Consider the following 18,010-nt stretch of genomic DNA (forward strand, 5'->3'; position numbering starts at 1 on the left):
CAAATTACCTCAGTTTGTAAATTGCTTCCATTATCACCTCTGTGATGTTGATACTTAAATATATCTCATTTGCCATAACCTGTAACTCAACCTCTAGTCTTTTTTGGCAGGTATTATGCTGTCTGCTATATCTCCTACTTCATCTGTGTCTTATAGCCCATCACAAGACACTGAGTTCATAACAGCCATTCAAACAAATTAGTCCTATTCATTAATGTCAATATTTAATCTATTTCAGTTTTGTAACAGTAATAATCAACAAAACTGATCCTCTACTGTTATTTTCTAATAAGATAGCTTCTCTTTTATTATCCAGTTTTATTAATAAAGATATATTGAATTTGAAATATCTGTGCTCTTCTCATATGTGAGTAAACAGTCAATGCATGGATTTTGAAGTCAGACTTCCTGGATTTGATCAATGGCATCAGAATCTACTAGCTGTACAAACCTGGCTAAGTCATTTAATTTCTCTATGCCCCCATTTTACATCTGTTAAATGGCAAAAATAATAGTCTCTACCCCAGAAAATAATTATGTCTTATAATACAAGTAAATATAGAAGAGTGTTTGATAAATTATCAGAGCTTAATTACTATCACCATCATCATCATCATCTCCATGATTATTTCATTCTCTAATTTTGGAAGGTTTCTAGTTCTACTAGAAATTATAGGCATGCTTCTCCGTCTTTTGTTTTTTTTTAACTAAAGTTTACAAGGGTTGCAAAATTTCATTATATGCTTGAATATTTACAGGCTTTGGAAAATGTTTTTGTAAATCTGACTCAATTATATTTCATTGATTAGTATTTGGGGAGAAAAAGATTTATTAAAGCAGCTGGTCTAGGATCTATTCCCCCATTTTCTGATGTGTGTGTGTGGGGGGGTAGAGGGAGCAGCCCAGGGGGAGGAAAAAAAAGGAGGTAAATGAGTCTAATGCCCTTGTCAACTGGAATCCCAGGTAAAGAGATTAGTAATGTTTACTAGGAAGAAGAGTCTTATCTATAAAAGCCCTTAGCAGTTTGTCCCGGCCTAAAGAATTATTATTAGTAGTTGTTAACTGGAGTAGTAAACAAACTCCGAATCTATGGATTAATGGTTTATGGCTCCCTGCAAAATGTCCTAAAGCTTTACACTTTCTAGGGCAAAAATGGAGATGTTTCATAATGTAAATGCTCTCTCTGTTTTGTAGGTAAGCCTACAAAATCTTTTTTGGAGACAGAATGTGCATGTATGTCCAATGTGGGAAGAAAGGGCTTGGGGGGCGGGGGAGCATACAGAATTTCCAATAATCTCTTTCTCCTTTGTGCTTCTTAATTGCCCGTGTCTGATATGGGTGAACTATCTCATTCTTGTACATGAATCTGATCCTGAACGTTCACTCAGTACTAATATCTCAAGGAACCCAATTTTCACTTAAGATTTTAAAGACTGGGTTAAGTACAGTGGATCTTATTATCATAAATATGTCTAAATGGCAAATTCTGTAGGAGTTTGACAAATATAGCTTATATTACTACACATAGTTCAAACTACTGGTATTAAGAAATCCTTTTAGAAGCACTTCTCTTGTCCTCAAAATTACACATTTACCTCAGTAATATCTCCGATTATATCAGAATCTTACATTTCTGACTTAGTACTTTATTTCTAGGAAAAAGAAAGATATTGTGTATCAATATGATTGCTACATTGCAAAAATGCTATACTCCTGAAAATTTTAAACTTTAACCACTAGACTGCCTGGCACTGTATTATTATTATTGTTCCCCATCAATACTCATATGGCCACCCTGGGCCAATGTCTTTTCTTTGGCTTATATCTGGTACCTAGCAACTCAGTCCACTTAATCCACATTGCACATGATAAAAAAACCCCATAAATCAGGGAACCTGCATTTAGTTTACTGTGGCTCCACTTCTCTTTTTCACCTTTTTGACTTCATAACTGATCTTCTTTATGCTGTATTTTCTCTTTTTTCAAGGTGTTAGTACTATTTCTTATTTTTTAACATCTTTATTGGAGTATAATTGCTTTACAATGGTGTGTTAGTTTCTGCTTTAAAACAAAGTGAATCAGCTATACATATACATATATCCCTATATCTCCTCCCTCTTGCGTCTCCCTCCCACCCTCCCTATCCCACCCCTCTAGGTGGTCACAAAGCACCGAGCTGATCTCCCTGTGCTATGCAGCTGCTTCCCATTACCTATTTACATTTGGCAGTATATACATGTCCATGCCACTCTCTCAGCAGTGTGAGGTGATACCTCATTGTACTTTTGATTTGCATTTCTATAATGATTAGTGATGTTGAGCATCCTTTCATGGGTTTGTTGGCAATCTGTATATCTTCTTTGGAGAAATGACACTTTCGGTCTTCTCCCCATTTTTGGACTGGGTTGTTTGTGTTTTTGATATTGAGCTGCATGAGCTGCTTGTATATTTTGGAGATTAATCCTTTGTCAGTTGCTTCATTTACAAATATTTTCTCCCATTCTGAAGGTTGCCTTTTCATCTTATGATTTCCTTTGCTGTGCAAAAGGTTTTAAGTTTCATTAGGTCCCGTTTGTTTATTTTTGTTTTTATTTCCCTTTCTCTAGGAGGTGGGTCAAAAAGGATCTTGCTGTGATTTATGTTATAGAGTGTTCTGCCTATGTTTTCCTCTAAGAGTTTTAGAGTGTCTGGCCTTACATTTAGGTCTTTAATCTATTTTGAGTTTAATTTTGTGTATGGTGTTAGGGAGTGTTCTAATTTCATTCTTTTACCTGTAGCTGTCCAGTTTTCCTAGCATCACTTATTGAAGAGGTTGTCTTTTCTCCATTGTATATTCTTGCCTCCTTCATCAAAAATAAGGTGACCAAATGTGCGTGGGTTTATCTCTGGGCTTTCTATCCTGTTCCATTGATCTATCTTTCTGTTTTTGTGCCAGTACCATACCGTCTTGATAACTGTAGCTTTGTAGTATAGTCTGAAGTCAGGGAGCCTGATTCCTCCAGTTCCTTTTTTTGTTCTCAAGGTAGCTTTGGCTATTCGGGGTCTTTTGTGTTTCCATACAAATTGCGAAATTTTTTGTTCTAGTTCTGTGAAAAATGCCAGTGGTAGTTTGATAGGGATTGCACTGAATCTGTAGACTGCTTTGGGTTATATAGTCACTTTCACAATGTTGATTCTTCCAATCCAAGAACATGGTATATCTTTCCATCTTTTTGTATTATCTTTAATTTCTTTCATCAGTATCTTATAGTTTTCTGCATACACATCTTTGGCTTCCTTAGGTAGGCTTATTCCTAGGTATTTTATTCTTTTTGTTGCAATGGTAAATGAGAGTGTTTCCTTAATTTCTATTTCAGATTTTTCATCATTATTATAGAGGAAGGCAAGACATTTCTGTGCATTAATTTTGTATCCTGCTACTTTACCAAATTCATTGATTAGCTCTAGTAGTTTTCTGGTAGTGTCTTTATGCTGGTAGATTCTCCATGTATAGTATCATGTCATCTGCAAACAGTGAGTTTTACTTCCTTTCCGATTTGGATTCTTTTATTTCTTTTTCTTCCCTGATTGCTGTGGCTAAAACTTAAAAAACTATGTTGAATAATAGTGGTGAGAGTGGGCAACCTTGTCTTGTTCTTGATTTTAGAGGAAATGGTTTCAGTTTTTCACCACTGAGAACAATGTTGGCTGTGGGTTTGTCATATACAGACTTTATTTTGAGGTAAGTTCTCTCTATGCCTACTTTCTGGAGGGTTTTTATCATAAATTGGTGTTGAATTTTTTGAAAACTTTTTCTGCATCACTTGAGATGATCATATGCTTTTTATTCTTCAATTTGTTAATATGGTGCATTACATTGATTGATTTGAGTATATTGAAGAATCCTTGCATTCCTGGGATAAAACCCACTAGATCATGGTATATGATCCTTTTAGTGTACTGTTTGATTCTGTTTGCTAGTATTTTGTTGAGGATTTTTCCATCTATGATTAACAGTGATATTGGTCTGTAGTTTTCTGTTTTTTGTGACATCCTTGTCTGGTTTTGGTATCAGGGTGATGGTGGCCTTGTAGAATGAGTTTGGGAGTGTTCCTCCCTCTGCTCTATTTTGGAAGAGCTTGAGAAGGATAGATGTTAACTCTTCTCTAAATGTTGACAGAATTCACCTGTGAAGCCATCTGGTCCTGGGCTTTTGTTTGCTGCAATATTTTTAATCAGTTTCAATTTCAGGGCTCGTGATTGGTCTGTTCATATTTTCTATTTCTTCCTGATTCAGTCTTGGCAGGTTGTGCATTTCTAAGAATTTGTCCATTTCTTCCAGGTTGTCCATTTTATTGGCATTTAGTTGCTTGTAGTAATCTCTCATGATCCTTTTTATTTCTGCAGTGTCAGTTGTTACTTCTTTTTCATTTCTAATTCTATTGATTTGAGTCTCCTCCCTTTTTTTCTTGATGCGTGTAGCTAACGGTTTATCAATTTTGTTTATCTTCTCAAAGAACCAGGTTTTAGTTTTATTGATCTTTGCTACTGTTTCCTTCATTTCTTTGTCATTTATTTCTGATCTGATCTTATGATTTCTTTCCTGCTGCTAACTCTGGGGGTATCTTTGTTCTTCTTTCTCTAACTGCTTTCTATGTAAAGTTAGGTTGCTTTTTTGAGATGTTTCTTGAGGTAGGATGGTATTCCTATATACTTCCCTCTTAGAACTGCTTTTGCTGCATCCCATAGGGTTTGGGTCATCGTGCTTTCATTGTCATTTGTTTCTAGGTAGTTTTTTATTTCCTCTTTGATTTCTTCAGTGATCTCTTGGTTATTAAGTAGTGTATTGTTTAGCCTCCATGTGTTTGTATTTTTTACAGATTATTTCCTGTAATTGATATCTAGTCTTATAGTGTTGTGGTTGGAAAAGATACTTGATACAATTTCAATTTTCTTAAATTTACCAGCACTTGATTTGTGACCCAAGATATGATCTATCCTGGAGAATGTTCCATGAGCACTTGAGAAGAAAGTGTATTCTGTTGTTTTTGGATGGAATGTCCTATAAATATCAATTAAGTCCATCTTGTTTAATGTATCATTTAAAGCATGTGTTTTCCTTATTTTCATTTGATTTCATTCTGGTGGATGAGGCTGGATCTTGTCTTTCGGCAGGACTGCATCTGGTGTTGTGTTTCGGGGTGTCTGTGACCTTATTATGATTTTAGGCAGCCTCTCCGCTAATGGGTGTTTTTTTTTTCCTGTCTTGCTAGTTGTTTGGCACAGGGTGTCCAGCACGGTAGCTTGCTGGTCATTGAGTGGAGCTGGGTCTTAGCGTTGAGATGGAGATCTCTGGGAGAGCTTTCGTCATTTGATATTATGTGGAGCCGGGAAGTCTCTGGTGGACCAATGTCCGGAACTCGGCTCTCCTACCTCAGAGGTACAGGTCTGACACCCAGCTGGAGCACCAAGACCCTGTCAGCGACACGGTTCAGAATAAAAGGGAGAAAAAAAGAAAGAAAGAAAGAAAAATAAAATAAAATAAAGTTATTAAAATAAAAAATAATTATTAAAAATAAAAAAATTAAAAACTAGTAAAGACAAGAAAAAAAGAAAGAGGAGAGCAACCAAACCAAAAAACGAATCCACCAATGATAACAAGCGTTAAAACTATACTAAAAATAATAATAATAAATAAACAGATCCATAGGACAAATGGTAAAAGCAAAGCTACACAGAGAAAATCACACAAAGACGCATACACATACACACTCACAAAAAGAGAAAGAGGAAAAAAAAATATATATCGTTGCTCCCACAGTCCACCTCCTCAATTTGGTCTGATTCGTTGTCTATTCAGGTATTCCACATTTGCAGGTACATCAAGTTGATTGTGGAGTTTTTCTCCACTGCTCCTGAGGCTGCTGGGAGAGATTTCCCTTTCTCTTCTTTGTTCTCACAGCTCCCGGGGTTCAGCTTTGGATTTGGCCCCGTCTCTGCGTGTAGGTCGCCTGAGGGCGTCTGTTCTTGGCTCAGACAGGATGGGGTTAAAGGAGCCGCTGATTCGAGGGCTCTGGCTCACTCAGGCCCGGGGGAAGGGAGGGGCACGGAGTGCCTGGCGAGCCTGCGGCGGCAGAGGCCAGCATGACGTTGCACCAGCTTGAGGCGCGCCGTGCATTCTCCGGGGGAAGTTGTCCCTGTATCCCGGGACCCTGGCAGTGGCAGGCTGCACAGGCTCCCGGGAGGGGAGGTGTGGGTAGTGACCTGTGCTCGCACACAGGCTTCTTGGTGGCAGCAGCAGCAGCAGCCTTAGCGTCTCATGCCCGTCTCTGGTGTCCGCGCTGATAGGCGCAGCTCACGCCCATCTCTGGAGCTCCTTTAAGCGGCGCTCTGAATCCCCTCTCCTCCCGCACCAGGAAACAAAGAGGCAAGAAAAAGTCTCTTGCCTCTTCAGCAGGTCCAGACTTTTCCCCGGACTCCCTCCCGGCTAGCCGTGGCGCACTAACCCCCTGCAGGCTGTGTTCACGCCGCCAACCCCAGTCCTCTCCCTGCGCTCCGACCATAGCCGGAGCCTCAGCTCCCAGCCCTGCCCGCCCCGCCGGTGAGCAGACAAGCCTCTAGGCCTGGTGAGTGCCGGTCGGCCCTGATCCTTTGTGCGGGAATCTCTCCGCTTTGCCCTCCGCACCCCTGTCTGTGGCTGCGCTCTCCTCCGCGGCTCCGAAGCTTCCCCCCTCTGCCACTCGCAGACTTCGCCCGCGAAGGAGCTTCCTAGTGTGTGGAAATGTTTCCTCCTTCACAGCTCCCTCCCACTGGTGCGGTCCCGTCCCTATTCTTTTGTCTCTGTTTATTCTTTTTTTCTTTTGCCCTACCCAGGTACGTGGGGAGTTTCTTGCCTTTTGGGAGGTCTGAGGTCTTCTGCCAGCATTCAGTAGGTGTTCTGTAGGAGATGTTCCACGTGTAGATGTATTTCTGATGTATTTGTGGGGAGGAAGGTGATCTCCACGTCTTACTCTTCCGCCATCTTGAAGATCTCCCCCTATGCTGTATTCTTAATGAGCTGTTAGCCTGTGTAATTAGTAAAATCTTCTCTCACGTGGATATAAAGGGTGCTTGAGAGGTCAGTATTTCAAGCAACTAAACCCTTTAACTGAAGCCCCTTCTTATCTGTCTCAGACTTAACCTCTCTGATATTTGCTTGCCTAAAAATATTCCCATGTGTTTGAGCTTTTTTTTGTTTTCATCTATCCTCAGCTCAACGTTGAAATCAGAGCCTTGGTAAAAATGTGTGCTGGCCAGGTGGTGATGAGCAGTCATTATCTTTGTGCATGCATAGTTGCAGTTTTTAAAAAAATCTCTTGATACAGCTGATTCTAAACATTTAAAATAAGCTAATGGGACATTGATAGTATGAATAACACATATAGTTTTTAAATGTCCATTAAATTGACAGTAATAATTGCCTCCAGAGTAAACCTTTTGAAAAATACCATGTAAATTGGTTTAGATTTCATCCTACACACTCTGTATAGAAATACCAGTGGGTATCAAATATGAAAAGAAGAAGAGAAGAAAAATAAAAAGAGTAGATCAAAGGTCAGGAATAATTTACCACTGGATAATCAGTTCCTGAAAAGGCAGAAGTTTGATGTTCCCTTACGGATAGGATAAGATGGAAAAAAGAAGAAAGAAAATTTCCTAAGTATTTGTTTCACTCTCTTTATGAGGCAGAAGGATTTATCCCTATATTTGAAACTGCAAAGTAACTGAGAGATACTTTTGGAAGATCATATAGATCAAATATTAATGACACTTGTCTAATTTCCTTATACATATTCCTAGGTTCCTTGCAACCTGCAAACATGCTTGGTAATTAAGGATACCCCGTTAAATAAACATAAGCCCAGCAAGACTGTGAACACACTGGGAGACGCCTGACTCAGCAGTGTGCCCTGATGCCCTCATGTTTCATAAGTTAATTTCAGTGAGAAAAATCCCTGAGAGAAAGAAGATACTACATTTTATACCCAGAAAAGAAATATAATTTGTAGATAAATACTAGAATACACTATGCCAAAAAATAAAAAGGAATAAAAACATAAAACTTAATTTGTGTAAAATGTTTAGGAAAACTTGAGTTGCCATATAACATTTATATGTGTGTGTATGTGCATACAGATATATACATACATATTTACAAATATACATATATACTCAAATATTCATTCATAATAGAAACTTGAAGCAAACTGAGCAGGAAATAAGAAACTACTAACATTTTGGTCATGCTGTCTACATCTCAGAGAATAAGAAACTGAGGCCCAGACAACTAGTTATTTGAGGAACCTGAATTGAAGCCTCCTTCTTGTGCCTCATACATTTTCCTCTAGACGACGTAAGCTGCGTGTCCAATATAACACATGCATATCACAGTGATTGCTCAAAAAATGTATGTGGAACTAAATTAAATTAAAATTGACACCATTTTACCCACTTTATGATTCAAATGCCCTGAATTTGAGGATACACTGAAGAGTCCACAAGAAGACTATTCCAAGGTCATTGACTATATTTTCAAAGCTCTTGTGGCAAAAAGTTTATTTGCACACATTTTTGTCAAAAGGCTATCTTATATTCCAAGTCAATACTGTTTCTAGTAAGACACATTATGTTTTCCTAAATGTTCACTCTGTCCTTCAGGTTTATAATTCTAAATGGTACATAGTGCTTAACACGAAAAGCAAAGTAATATATTTATATTACTCTAAGTATACAATTTAAAAAAAAATCAACAAGGGGAGATCAATCAAGACAAAGGAATAAGAAGATATAGAAGTCACCTCTCCCCACGAACACATCAAAAATACATTTACATGTGGGACTATTCTCACTGAAAACTAACTGGAAAATGGTAGAAAGACTCAGATACAACCAAGGCTATAAGAAAGATTTCACATGTAATTGGGTAGAAGAGCAGAGAAATTATCAGGTTAGGACCTGTGACCGTGAGAGGGGACTCAGAGGAAAAGGGAGGTTACATGGGCAGACATCCTCCCTGGGGCATGGGCAGTTCAAGTCACATATTGGGCTCCACAGGCCTGAGGTCTGACAAAGGGCAGAAAAGCCCCCTTGGCTGGTTGGAGGGCTACTGAGACTAACAGGGGGGCTGTGGGAAGCCTGAACTCAGCTCGTGAAGAGTGTGCATCCTCTGGCTTGCTCCTGAGGCAGCGTGGAGAGGGCAGAGTGAGACCACACTAGTGGCTGCCGGGTTTTCTGCGACCAGCCTAGCATCTGCCCCAGCCTGAGCCTCTCGATTGTTCCAGCCTTGCTTATTTCATGTCACAGCTCTGCACTGGATATAGGGCTGCCAAGACCGAGGAAAGTGGTAGACCTTGGAACACAGAGGCGACTCAGATCTGGGGCAGCATCTGGGCAGGGAGGGGGCAGCCATTGCTGGCACTACACAGGCAGCACACCAGAGACAGCCTGGACCTCTGCCTACAGCCAACCTTCTGCAGCCCATGCCCCATCATGAGCTGAGAGCCCACATGGGCCCCTATTGCTCCAGCACTGCTCTCCTCTGGGGCAGGGGTGCCAAAGCTGAGAGAGGGGAGAGCACATACTTGAAGGGAATGGAGCCACCTTGTACCCAAATTTCAGGGCTTCTGTTCCAGCAACTTTGGATCTGACCCCATCCCCAATCGGTAGGCAATAGTCACTGGCAGCTGATAGCTACCAGCACACCATGAGGAAAAATGTGACTTGCATTCATGTCAAATCCAGCTCTCCCACCAAAGGCACTGGGCACACACAGACTATACATGGATGCTCCCATGTAAGGACACTCCTTGAAGACTGCAACAGGTAACTGTTTCCCCTCAATTCATAGAGACAGAGAAAGTTAAGCAAATGAGAAGACAGAGGAATTGGTCTCAATTGAAAGAGCAAGAGAAAACCCCTCAAAAATACATAATAAAACAGAAATAAACAATTTACCAGATAAAGTATTTAAAGCATTAATGACAAGAATGCTAACTGAATTAGGGAAAAGAGTAGAAGAACACAGAATTTTAACAAGGAACTAGAAAATATAAAAAAGAACCAATCCGAACTGAAGAATAAAATAACTGAAATGAAAAACACACTAAAAGGAATGTATACAAGACTAAGTAATACAGAAGAAAGCATAAGTAATCTGGAAGTTAGATAATGGAAATCACTTGATCAGAACAGTGAAAAGAAAAACAAATTTAAAAATTAAAATAGTTTAAGAGATCTCTGAGATAACATTGAGTGTACCAACATTTGCATTATAGAGGTCCCAGAAGAAGAGAAAGAGAAGGGGTTGAAAATGTATTTGATGAAACTATGGCTGGAAACTTCCCAAACTTGAAGAAAGAAACAGATATCCTGTACAGAAAGAACAGAGGGTACTGAATAAGATGTATCCAAACAGACGCATACCAAGACATATCATCATTAAAATGGCAAAACTTAAACAGAGAATTTTAAAGACAGAAAGAGAAAAACAAAGAGGCATATACAATGGAACCCCCATAAGGCTATCAGCTGATTTTTCTACAGAAATGTTGCAGGCCAGAAGGGAGTGGCATGATATATTTAAAGTACTGGAGGGAGACCTTCAAGGTGGCAGAGGAGTAAGACGTGGAGATCACCTTCCTCCCCACAGATACATCAGAAATACATTTACATGTGGAACAACTCCTATAGAACACCCACTGAACGCTGGCAGAAGACCTCAGACCTCCCAAAAGGCAAGAAACTCCCCACGTACCTGGGTAGGGCAAAAGAAAAAAGAATAAACAGAGACAAAAGAATAGGGACAGGACCTGCACCAGTGGGAGGTAGCCGTGAAGGAGGAAAGGTTTCCACATACTAGAAGCCCCTTCGCAGGCGGAGACTGCGGGTGGCGGAGGGGGGAAGCTTTCGGAGACGCGGAGGAGAGCGCAGCAACACGGGTGCTGATGGCAAAGAGGAGAGATTCCCGCACAGAGGGTCAGGGCCAACCGGCACTCACCAGCCCGAGAAGCTTGTCTGCTCACCCGCCGGGGCGGGCAGGGCTGGGAGTTGAGGCTCGGGCTGGTCGGAGCGCGCAGGGAGAGGACTGGGGTTGGCGGCGTGAACACAGCCTGAAGGGGTTAGTGCGCCAGGGCTAGCCGGGAGGGAGTCTGGGAAAGAGTCTGGACCTGCCGAAGAGGCAAGAGACTTTCTTGCCTCTTTGTTTCCTGGTGCGGGAGGAGAGGGGATTCAGAGCACCGCTTAAAGGAGCTCCAGAGACTGGCGTGAGGCGCGGCTAACAGCGCGGAAACCAGAGACGGGCATGAGATGCTAAGGCTGCTGCTGCCGCCACCAAGAAGCCTGCGAGCAAGCACAGGTCACTCTCCACAGCTACCCTCCAGGGAGGCTGTGACCTAAATAGACCTAAACAGACATTTCTCCAAAGGAGATATACAGATTGCCAACAAACAGATGAAAGGATGTTCAACATCCCTAATCATTAGAGAAATGCAAATCAAAACTACAATGAGGTATCACCTCACACCAGTCTGACTGGCCATCATCAAAAAATCTACAAACAATAAATGTTGGAGAGGGTGTGGAGAAAAGGGAACCCTGTTGCACTGTTGGTGGGAATGTAAATTGATACAGCCACTATGGAGAACAGTATGGAGGTTCCTTAAAAAACTAAAAATAGAACTACCATAGGACCCAGCAATCCCACTACTGGGCACATACCCTGAGAAAACGATAATTCAAAAAGAGTCATGTACCACAATGTTCACTGCAGCTCTATTTACAATAGCCAGGACATGGAAACCACCTAAGTGTCCATCAATAGGTGAATGGATAAAGAAGATGTGGTACATATATACAATGGAATATTACTCACACATAAAAAGAAACGAAACTGAGTTATTTGTAGTGAGGTGGATGGACCTAGAGGCTGTCCTACAGAGTGAAGTAAGTCAGAAAGAGAAAAACAAATATCTTATGCTAACACATATATATGGAATCTAAAAAAAAAAAAAGGTTCTGATAAACCTAGGGGCAGGACAGGAATAAAGACACAGACATAGAGAATGGACTTGAGGACACAGGGAGGGGGAAGGGTAAGCTGGGACAAAGTGAGAGAGTAGCACTTACATATATACACAACCAAATATAAAATAGATAGCTAGTGGGAAGCAGCTGCGTAGCTCAGGGAGATCAGCTGGTGCTTTGTGACCACCTAGAGGGGTGGGATAGTGAGGGTGGAAGGGAGACACAAGAGGGAGGAGATATGGGGATGTATGTATACATATAGCTGATTCACTTTGTTTTACAGCAGAAACTAACACAACATTTTACAGTAATTATACTCCAATAAAGATGTTAAAAAAAAGGAGAAAGAATTTCTTTCTGTTGGCCCATATGCCATACACATATATGGAAGCAAAGTCAGTGCCCAAGTGCAGAGGACCTGAACACTCAGAGCTTCAGAGCAAGCGAGCAGTTTTTCCAATCACTGTCAAAAAGTCATCTTCAGCCAAGGCACATGGTGCTTTGTCAAATATATCTTTGGTAATGGCTATGTCAGATTGTTCCCAAACATCTTCAAAAAGTTGTGGGCGCTTTAGGGCTGATGTCTTACTCTTAGATAAAATAAGTTTTTTTCAGTGCTTCAGCTAACTCTTCTTTCCATTTAGGAGAGATGGCACTCATTCCTGTAGTAAGAATAGATATGTCTACAATGCCAGTCTGGGGGTTAGTAGCAGACTGCTTACAGCCTCTCTATAGAGGTCTGTATCTTTGCTTCAACTTTATTTGAATATCATACTTTAGCATGGGCTTCTGCTAAGCCATTTTAACGATTCCAGCTTTGGAGGGGATGCAGAAACCATTCCTCCTCTACTTGAGCTTTGCTGACAGCCTGGCTGGCTTCCTGACTCAACCTAGGCATCCAGTGCTGTGACAGCGGTCCTTTAGCACTGCCGTATCCATGAACTCCTCTTTCACATGCTCCCTGCTCGAGCGGTACACAGCCACGAGGTGGTGAGCCAGATGCCTGCCACAGGTTTCATCCTGAGGTCGAGCATGAGGAAGGTGGAACCGAACCTGGGTAATAAGGTGTGAAGTCGCTGGATATTTTCAAAGGTGGTATTTATTAGCGTTACACTAAGACTCAATAGAATTTGCTGCTGTCAGGACACATGTGCACGCATTGAGCTTGCAAATAACCCCAGCCATTGTGGTAAGGAGAGTTAGCTGTTCCCTGGCTTCAAGCAACACTGGTCTTGTACTTTGATTCATCTTTTCAAGTATCAATACAGTAGATGCCACTGTCACTAAGGATAAGGGCACCAGTCTGCAGGACCAGCTGCCTCCTTTTGGGGTCTTTCACATATACTGTTAGGCTGACTGCACTGAAGCCCTTCCCAGGTGCATACTGGTCCCAGGGTACCAGGTTGTATACACATTGCAGGAGCTGGGACTTGCTGGTCCCAGGGTCACTGCACAGCAGGATGTTGATCTCAGCATGAAATCTGCCTTTTCCTGTTTGACTAAAATCCTTCCCTGTTCCCCAGAAAATCTGAAGCAAGTTTCCCTTTTTGAAATCTTCCTGTTCTTAAGTGCTTGGACCTGAGGCTGAAGCAAGTCTCTCATAAATGTCTGGTTTTCTGGAAAGTTTCTTAAGTAATTCCACATGCTTCTCTGAAAAAAAGTTTGTTTTACTTCTTCATCTCCTTTGTGCAGACATTTTGCATCCATTTTCTGATAATGAATGACATCAATGAGGGTTCTGTAGACAGACTTCACATTACTCACCATTGGGCTGATTCAATAGGAACAGCTGGATAAATGCCTGTGATATTCACTCTGTCCCCAAGATGAATCTTGTCAACAATGTCATTGTGAGTAAAAGGACGACAGCATGAGGCATCTGCCCTGCAGGCATATTTTCAGGAGACTCTTGGAGTTTGATCATCTGTTTATCAGAGAACGTGACAAGCAGTCCTGGGTCAGCACCACACTGTGGGCGGTATGGCAGCATGCCCATACTCTGACAAGGTCCATCTCCACTAGGAGGGCACACCTGGCACTGGAAGAAGGCCCCACGCATCTCTGGAATCAGCTGGGACACCCTGATCATCATCACGTTGATGGTGATGAGCTGACTGACGTCTTCTGGATTCAGGTTTCTCATATTCTTCATCTCCAATACACTGAATGGTCCTATCGTATCTGATGTTCTAAGATTGAGTCAGTTAACTGTCAAAGATCTCATCAAGAGTCATATTAAAAGTCAGGATAACTTCCAGTGGGAAGCAGATGAACTGTCTATTCAGATGTTTGTCAAATGATTTTATGTGTTCACAGTTTACATTTAAAAATGGCTTCCCAATAATATTAGTTTTTCCAAGTAACTGCATGTACGGAGGCTCAGCAATATCTACGGCAGTATTTTCTTCTTCTTTAAGCCAGAGAGTCAATAAAATCTCTGCAAATTTGTTTTGCAGGTTTCCATATTTACATCTGTTCCTCAAATCAGAAGTTTTTGGCCTAGAAACTGCTCACTGGCCACTCTATCTTCTATTACTGGCCCATACTGGAAATCCACCTGCAGAACGTTTTGTGCAGAACCCAGGTCAGGCCTCTGCCTCATGGGTGTGCCCCTAACAGCACTGCTTGGAGTTCTCTCTATCCAAGAGCTGAGAGTGCCACATGTCAGTGGTGAACTGACAACAAAATCAAGAGGAATCACTGAAGAATGCATCACAGGAGAGCTGGATAATAATGTGTCCGGTGCAGCGGGGCTCTGCAGGTCAGCTCCAGGCCCGGTCAGCATCATCTGCAGCTTTCCCGTAGAGGTAGAATCCTGGCCTCATCGTCTCTGACATGGAGGTGCCCTGGCTTTCTCATTTGCAGCAGGGGAAGTTGGCCGCCTCCAAAGCCCACAGGGCTCCAGATGCACCTGGCAGGTTGTGCTCCCAGATGCCCCAAGAAAATTTTTTTAAAGGTTTAAAAAGATATAAAGTATTACAATTAAGTGATGACAATTTTTTGAAGATGATATCAATATCTACTTGAAAAACACATGGGAATAAACTACAAAGAAAGAAGTAAGAATCTGGAGTTTAGTAACAAGTTGATCAGGTCAGTCACAAAATGTATCAAACACCAATAACTTCCTCATGTACCTACAATGACTAGTTCAAAAATATAGTGGAAACATATCCTATTCATGATAGTGTGCACAAACACATGTATACACGCACAGATGCGCATACTCAAAACCCTACAAAATTTCAGGAATAAATACAATGAAAACATGTATGAAGAATACTCTAAATCTTTTCTGAGGGTTATAAAAAGATAACTATATAGATAGATACCATGTCCATTCATGGACATCAATTCTTTGTACTCCTTGCATTAGTACATAGGCTTTGTAAAGTGTATAGAGCATGCTCAGAATATAGGCACGCAGTGGTTACTTGAATGTAATTAAGAATTTTATCACTAGAATATTCACATTGTAATAAAGAGCCTGACCTCATTTGTGAGGTCTGGCTGCTGACTTTTTTTTTTTTTTGCGGTACGCGGACCTCTCACTGCTGTGGCCTCTGCCGTTGCGGAGCGCAGGCTCCGGACGTGCAGGCTCAGCGGCCATGGCTCACGGGCCCAGCCGCTCCGTGGCATGTGGGATCTTCCCGGACCGGGGCACGAACCCGTGTCCCCTGCATCGGCAGGTGGACTCTCAACCACTGCGCCACCAGGGAAGCCCCTGACTTCTTTTTAAGCCTTGCTTTTCCTTTCTTATTTGGCTCCACATACGGACAGGCTGATTAAGAAAGCCCATCCTGCACCTCCTTCTTTAACACCCCTGGGAAATTTAAGCCTCAAAAATCTCCAGCCCACATAAATGGGAACTTTTCTTAGCCCCATCCCTAACCACTGAAATGCCCAGCCCATTCACAGTGCTTTGCTCAAGCCAGCCTGGGCCTGCATGGGCCCACTCTGCTTTCCCCAGGAGTCCCTGAGTGAGTAGCACACTTTTTCTCAAATTCTCTTGTTTTGTGAAGTGTCATCAGCCTGGACATCCAAATGGGATAACCAAGACACTGAGAGGAGGCAAAGTAATATGATGGGAAAAACTTAACTCCGTTTTTAAGGGCAATTTGAAATGTGAGAAAAAAATAATGAAATAGAACATTTGCAATCAAACATAGCATTCAAATTGTCTCTAGATACACAGAATGGATATATTCCTTTAAAAAGTGCCACCGGGTTGAAAGTTTACAGGAGATATGCAAATATTCTCCCAAAATAAAATTTCATAATTATCATATGAAATCATTGTTTTGATTATAAATTTAACAACATTTTACACATTGAATTGCTCCATAAGAAATACCTACATATTATAGTGTCTCTCTTTCCCTCCTACTGATACTTTCACTAAATAAATATCTCCTAAGCAACCTCCCAAACAATTATTCTGTCTTTGTGAGGCAGCTTCCGAAGAATGAATATATTCAGGTTCCTGCATCCTAGACACACCATGAATTAATAAATTGGCAGGATCAGAACCATGTTCAACAATCTCCCTTGGATTCATACCTGCCAGCTCTCTACATAGATAGAGCTGGGGGATTTTGGCAACACCTTGAGCTTAGATTTGACTTACTAATTTTTCAGTTGAAAAATCCTCCTCTGCCAATATATTCAATACATTTAAGTCTCAAGCACCTCTGTTGATAAGAGCCTAAATTCTCATTAAAGTGATTCTTCTGCAAAGAGGATACAGTACCAAGAGGAAGATCCAGGCTTTTCTCTATTTGAAACATTTTTCCCTCTACTTCCTGGTTTTTGTACATCTAGCTCCCTTTTAATGTTAATTTTTAGATTTTTCTCTGGCATTTCTAAATACTTCATATTTCATTTGACTAGCTATTTCTCTTAACTATTTCAGGAGAAAAAGGCAAACACATGCAGAAAGAAAAAGGATGCATAAAATGAAGAATATGAACTTCCAAACGGCTGTCTCCTTTGTGTAAAGGGTACAGGAGAAATTTGTTTGTTTTATTAATCATTTCATTTTAAATCCAAGAAGCTGTGCGAGACAAATGGAAAATGCCAGCAAGGATGACATGACGAAGAGGCTAATAAACTGCAGGATGCTTATAGCTTTGAGAGGAGCTAAACAACATTATGCGAATGGAGCAGGTAGCTGAGCCAAAGCAGGTCACAGCCAGGCTAAATACCACATTGAAAGTGAAGAAGAAGAATGCCATCAAGTACCCCAAATAGTTCACAAATGCTGTAAAAGATTAACTGTTTATGAATATTTTTGTTGTCAGGTAAATTAAAGATCATTACATCCAATGTCTTACCATGCATCATCTAACTGAAAAACACCTAGGTCTAGTGTTTATTTTTTTCAGTGGATGGTGTAGTTTAAAGAAAAATAAATAAATAACTTTTTGTATTTTGTGACAGGTACCAAAATAATTTGAGCATCTCTGACCCTAATGATATAATGAAAGTACATTAAAATATTTCAACAACTAATTTTTTACCTGCATAAAATTTCCTTACAAATAAATAAGGGCTCCCTGTTTCATAGACGTATATGATTTTCTGACCTTGATTTTTTAAATATTTCATTTACCTGTTACAGTGTTTTGTGCTTTGAATAGGCAGCAACATTAGTGAAAAAAAAATCCTACTAAAAGATATCTCATCAAACAATGACTTCTTGTTCCTCCTTGCATAAAAATTAGGAAGAGTGAAATGCTAGTCAGACTTGCGGTTGCCAAGGGGGAGGGGGTGTGGTGGAGGGATGGATTGGGAGTTTGGGATTAGCAGATGTAAACTATTATATATAGGATGGGTAAACAGTAAGATGCTATTGTTTAGCACAGGGAACTATATTCAATATCCTGTGATAAACCATAATGGAAAAGAATATTAAAAAAGAATGTCTATATGTGTATAAGAGTCACCTTGCTGTACAGCAGAGACTGGCACA

At 40.8% G+C, this 18,010-nt stretch overlaps 1 protein-coding gene and 1 pseudogene across 8 annotated transcripts in view; both read right to left on the minus strand.

Moving 5' to 3' along the window:
• The window catches only part of GRID2 (glutamate ionotropic receptor delta type subunit 2), a 1,377,005-nt gene that overhangs the window by 541,901 nt on the left and 817,094 nt on the right, over window positions 1-18,010 (minus strand). The window lies entirely within an intron of this gene.
• On the minus strand, window positions 12,474-15,924 carry LOC307186070 (DNA replication licensing factor MCM4-like; annotated as a pseudogene). The gene is made up of 2 exons: window positions 15,814-15,924; window positions 12,474-14,854 (listed from the first exon to the last, which is right to left on the minus strand). The product of its transcript is annotated as a DNA replication licensing factor MCM4-like (transcript).

This window comes from Stenella coeruleoalba, assembly GCF_951394435.1.
Source record: "Stenella coeruleoalba genome assembly, chromosome: 4".
Classification (NCBI taxonomy): Eukaryota; Metazoa; Chordata; class Mammalia; order Artiodactyla; family Delphinidae; genus Stenella; species Stenella coeruleoalba.